Here is a 6,000-nt window from a genome sequence, read left to right as displayed (position 1 = left end):
TGTACAGAGATCTAGGTAGGTGACATGAGATGACTCTCTCCTCCTCCTCCTCCTCCTCTCCATGTACTCCTCTTATTGTTTTCTACTCTACCTGTCCTTTTGCCCCCCCCCCACCCCACCATTTACCCCTCCCCCTACTTGCATCCCTCTCGATCACTTTTCTCTCTCCATCTCTAGCCTGTGGCGGGGTTTGGATCGACTCCAGGTTCTATATTTCTCTCCTCTGGCTAGGTGGGATGCACACGACACGCAAAAAAAAAAAAACCTTTGAGAAATGTCAGTGTCCGTGTGCTGGGATAGTCAGGGACCCTTCACGAGCCATCAGGCCCACTGTCACACGGAGGCGGCCAAATGGAGAGTGACAGGCCGCTCCATAGAGCCTAACCATCTGTACCAAATGTGACAGCAGGGGAAAGAGGATGTCTGGTAAATCAGGAGGAATGACAGGAGCGCACTGACACAGAGGAAGACGAGGAGGAGGAAGAGAAGCCGGTGAAAGAGTCCTCCTCTTCTTACAGAACAGGCACATGGGAGATGATGTTAATCTTTTTTTTTTTTTTTACTTCCTGAGAGGAACAGATTCCTTCTCTCCAAATACAGAAAGTGTCACCTTCTCAAATGTATCATTCAGTGTTGCCACTTCCTGTTCAGAGGTAAAATACCAGACAACCAACATGAATTCTTCCTCCAGAGAAGTTTCCCAGTAAGTCAATTTAAATTAATTATACAACACAAATCAAATATGTTGCGTTTACGATTGAATTAAAGCAATTTTTGTGGAAAAATTATGTCCGCAATACAAAGAAGCTTTGATGAACCCCTGAAAGAAGATATATTGGTGTGAAACATCAGAGAGAAAAGAGTTAATCGTCATGTATTTCATTTCCAACAGGAGCGCTGCTGCTGGATTATTGACAACTGATCAGGGTGCTGAGACTCCAGACTTGAAAGCTGCTGTCAGAGGTAACTCCATGTCTTTGGTGCCATTTTCTAACAGGATTTCAAAAAATAATAAACTTTTTTTTTTTTTGGAAACAGATGAAGAGACAAATGATTACTTATTTGAAAAGGCAACAATTTGTTCATGAACTAACAATGACGATCTCCTCTTACTCGGCTCAACTCTCTTCTCTTGTTTTACGGTCTTGATTTTTAGCTCGAAAACGAGGTATGAGATATTGCAGATTTACAACCAGGTAAAATTACGCATTTTCATACATTTGCATTTTTGTTGTTGTTGTTTTATTATAAAAAGCTGAACCTAGCAGAAGAAAGAAAATAGTCCTTTTAAGATATAATCCAATAAAACTGTTTTTTTTTTTCTTTTCTTTTGTTTAATTGTTGTAGAAAAAAAGCCTGGACTAAAATTTAAGAAATCTTTAGTCTTAAAATTGAATCAATATTTTGGGATAAAATATTGAGTGTGTGTGTGTGTGTGTGTGTGTGTGTGTGTGTGTGTGTGTGTGTGTGTGTGTGTGTGTGTGTGTGTGTGTGTGTGAGAACAGGGTTATTATGAAGGTTCCTACTGTGCCTGATATTTGCATGGCTTATCTAGGTTTTGTTTTGCTGTTGTTGTTTCCGACTGATTTTTTTTAAAATCCTGGGTAACTGTGCTGTACGTAACGTTACACTGAGCACGCAGACACTCCCCCACAAAGTTTTTCAAACGCAGCCTTCAGACGGAGAAGTGGGAGCCTGATCGCACAACTCTCTTGGCGAATCGAGGGTCCTTCTGGAGTGGCATCTGGGGCGGCTGACAGGAGCACTCTGTTACTTCTCAGAGAAAGGAACCCGAGGGCGAGAACAACACCGCTACCAGGGAGTTCCAGCTGTGCAGATACCTCCAAACACACACACACACACACACACACACACACACACACACACACACACACACACACACACACACACCATCAAATCCATGCAAATGAAAAGAAACAATCAGCACACACACACAGAACGCCAACCATCTATTCGTTGTGAACAGAGAGCTCTATAGATGGATTGCTGAATTGCGACCCAGGATGAGTCTTCATTTCTTTCCACTCTCTGAGTTTTAGGCCTGAGGTGGAATAGCTAACAGCTCCTCTCTCGCCTGCGCTGCTGGGCACATTAACTAAACTCATATCGCTCTCAGCCACTATCAATTATTCACCGCACCCTCTCCTCTTCACCCCTCTCCCTTCATCTCCAAAGCCGTTCCCCAGCTCTCCGTCTGTGACGACTCTGTCATCCAGGTCACGGTCCTCTATATCGAAGCAAAATCGGCCGCGCGGCGTCCAGTATGTTCTAAAATCAGGATTATAATCTTCATTAACACGCTAACAACACTCTCACATCGTTGCTGCCATCCCTACACTGTAGGTGCTCCACGTATAATTGAGTTCAAGCACTTTCTTAGTAAGTTTGAGTGTTGAAGTTCAGTTTCTCCTGGTTTAACTTCTCTTCCCAGTCCTAGAGCGAGTTAAGTTTCAGTGTTTTGCTCAAGGACATTTAAGTAAACACTCAAACTTTTTGGACTCTACAGTGTGAGGGGTGATGGTCTTGCCCATCATTTTTCATTGTGATTGGCTGAATGTCTCCGGGTTTTAATAGAGCAGCGCATAAACAAAGGATACTTGGAGAGAATTTCCAGAGACATTAGAATTGAAACATCAGATAATCCGTCCGTTACAAATAGCTGGTAAATATTTGCATCCCAGTACCTCTGAATCCATCGGTATACTGGGTATACTTGATTTTATTTGTTTAAATTGTACACAAAGTTGTATGATGAGACGTGTTTTGTTTTGGGGTTTTTTTTGGCTTGAGAGCACTATTAAGTTTTGTTGGTTGCTTGGCAACCTCACAGTGATGCTATGGCGACAGGAAGTCCAATATTTAGTGATCGGGCAAAATTGTTGTTTTTGAATGTTTTTGTAATGTGACGAGCTGTCCTGCCCTTTGTCCTTATAGCAATTTGAACAAATACATAAAAATTGTAATAACATTAAAAAAAACTATAGTTTGACTCTCAGTTTCTCAATTTACTCTTAAACATTGTGGAAAAATAAATGAAACACATAAATTTTCATTCAATCTGGTCACATAATCCTGGAATGGTTTAAAATTTGGGACGTTTCAGGATTGGAATCGTCATCAGGAAACAGTAGCACCCTAGTGCCCGGAGGCCTTTTTAGTAGAACAGTATTCATATTTAATTCTCTATCTCTAGTATATATATATATATATATATATATATATATATATGTGTGTGTGTGTGTGTGTGTGTGTGTGTGTGTGTGTGTGTGTGTATACGTATGTATGTATATCTGTAACTTTTTTGTCAGTTTTTCATTTATGCAAAACATAAACAAACATGGGAACACGGGACTAAAAAAAAAAACAGGGGGGGGGGACAAACAACAAACAAATAAAAGCAGCCGCCAGGTTATCATACAGTATGCAGCAGTTTAAATACAAGTAATTTTTGGAGTTTTGATGGTGTGACAGTTGGAGTTCTGTCTGTCTGAGATGTGATTGTGAACATGCTAGCATCACGTGAGGGACGGTACCACTGATACCATGAGGTAAGTACTTCATGTGTGTTTTTAGATACAATCCTGGAAGAAAAAGATGAATTTGTGGCGAGCCCATGTGGGTTATAAACTTAATGTGGACAGAATTCGCCGGAGATGATGGTGTGAAGGCAGGAAACCGGAATGCGTGACGTGTGTGAAAAAGTGTGTGTGGGAGGAATAAACAGCAGTGTGCAACTATACATCAGAGTTTTTCCTTTGGCGACGAGGAGTGTGAGTGTGTATGACTTTTAAAATAATTCAAAATAAAAAAGCTCATCTGGTCTTTTAAGTGATGCGGCAGGTGGTGTGACTGAGTCGTCCCATAGAAGAGGGATGCTACTGCTAGATGCTGAGCTGGGCTAACCACCTGCTGCCTGCATGGACACAAGAAATCCAAGCGTATCACAAAATGCAACACGTCTAAAAAGTGATGATGTTTTTTTCTTTTTTCAGCTAATTCTCCAGATTTAAAAGATCCATGACAAGATAGAAACGTGTCCTTTTCTGAGGTGACCTGCCCCGTCAGCATGTCAGTGCTGCCAGCACACAATGAGACATTTTCAGCTTCACACTTAAATGAACACATACCAGAGATGAGGGCCAGATGAACATTGGCTACTTTCCAGAGTGAAAATGCAGCCTTTAACGTGAGCTGGGTTGATATCGGAAAAGGGCAGATGTCAAGGTTCAACCATGACTGGACCAATGACTCTTGAGACTTTCCTCTGCAGATAGCTATGCCCTTCTCTGGGTCTTGACTGCTGTAAATCGCGAGGTGACCACAGCTTGTTCTGTCAGAGGCACTGGCTTGGAATGAGAGGCAGCTGAGGCCAAACATTCGCTCTTCATCATCGATATATCTGTGTACTTGTGGAGAGGCGGAGTTCACACCGACTGGAAGCAGCTGGTGCCTCAGTCACCCGCTTTCGTATGTGGCCTCTCGTCTGCACCAGCTGCCCTCAAACACACCCGCAGGAGGTGGGGTCTTTTTGCCAAGCCACCTTTGGGTGTCACCTGATGGGAGGAAAACCAAGTGGAAATGAAGGGAAGCAGCCGATTCTGTCAAAGCGCATCAGGACTGCTGTCCATCACGTCGCCGACCTTCAGGGTGTGTGTACGTGTGCGTATGTGTGAGTCCATCAACGACTGAACCAGTGTGTGTTTAGTGTAAGTATGTGCATATTAAGTCACTGACCCACAGGGAGTGTATGCGAGTACATGCATATGTTTGTTCATCAATGGAGGGTGTGTGTGTGAGACCATGTGTGTACATTAGCGCTTTCATCCCAGGAAGAGTGTGTGTGTCCACGAGACCTTAAGGGTGTGCGTATGAGTGTGCGTCTATCTCAGCGCAGTGATCTGTGTAAGATAGCTGTTGTAGCTGGTAGCTAATCCACCAACTCCAAAGTTCAGACAAATCCCCAAAGCGCACAGGATCCATTTCTCGACAAATGTGTCCAAAATCGGAACACTGATTCAAATGTCCATATGTGTTGGGACCGGAGTACCAGCATGTCCTCACACCAGGACCAGGGCCCTTATTCCCTCAGCACCAGGGCTTTACGCAGCACCACACTCCAGGGACCAAGCACAAGAGCATGGTGTCACTCCCAGCTGCAAGCCGGGGCCCCCCAAACTACACCCCAAAGCAACCTCCCCCAACCACTCTCTCTCTTGGTTGGAGTGAGGCTGGGTGTGGGGGTGCATTGGCCGAAGAGAGAGAGAGAGTGACAGAGAAAGAGAGAGAGAGAGAGCACTGTACTGCAAACTCCTGGAGGACGGCTGTTCAACTCTGGCTGTCCAAGCGGGAGGAATTGAGGGAGACAGGGACCAAAGCCCGTCAGCTCCATCCCTTAGGGTGCCTGGGCCTCCCAACTACAAGTCCATGTTTTAGCAAACCATATGTTCAACCTCTCCCCCAACCCAACCCCTCCAACCCCCCCCCCCCCCAACCCCCTACCCAGTTAGCAAATAAACAAGTCAGGAAGCCATAGCTAGGGGGGAGTCTTGTTTCCCTCTAACTGGCTGTCAGCCTCGTGTATTTTCACTTCTCTCCTCTCACATCGCAGGATTTAGAACAAGATGGAGACAGAGTGATGGAGGATGTGAGTTTCATCTAGTACATTTTTATTTTTTTTTACTATGAAGTTAAATCTTGGGGGGGGGGGGGGTTTGGACGGGGGGGGGGGGGTTTGGACGGGGGGGGGGGGGTACAAACAAGGCCCCGTGTCAGTATGATTATTTTGTGGCACATTTTCAAACTATTCGAGGATTATTAAATCTAATATAACTACAGTGTCGCTCTCTCGAAATAAAACCTCTTGGCTCAGTCTGTATTTTAAATTCATAATGAGAAGTTGTCTGTTTCTGTTTTCCAGGGGGTGAACCAAAGACAGTCCCAGACAGATGGACAGTGTGTGTACAAGGTCCACGAAGCCAG

This window comes from Aulostomus chinensis, chromosome 23, assembly GCF_037954235.1.
Source record: "Aulostomus chinensis isolate RoL2024-O1b breed Wild chromosome 23, RoL_Achi_v1.0, whole genome shotgun sequence".
Classification (NCBI taxonomy): Eukaryota; Metazoa; Chordata; class Actinopteri; order Syngnathiformes; family Aulostomidae; genus Aulostomus; species Aulostomus chinensis.
This window is presented reverse-complemented; position numbering follows the sequence as displayed.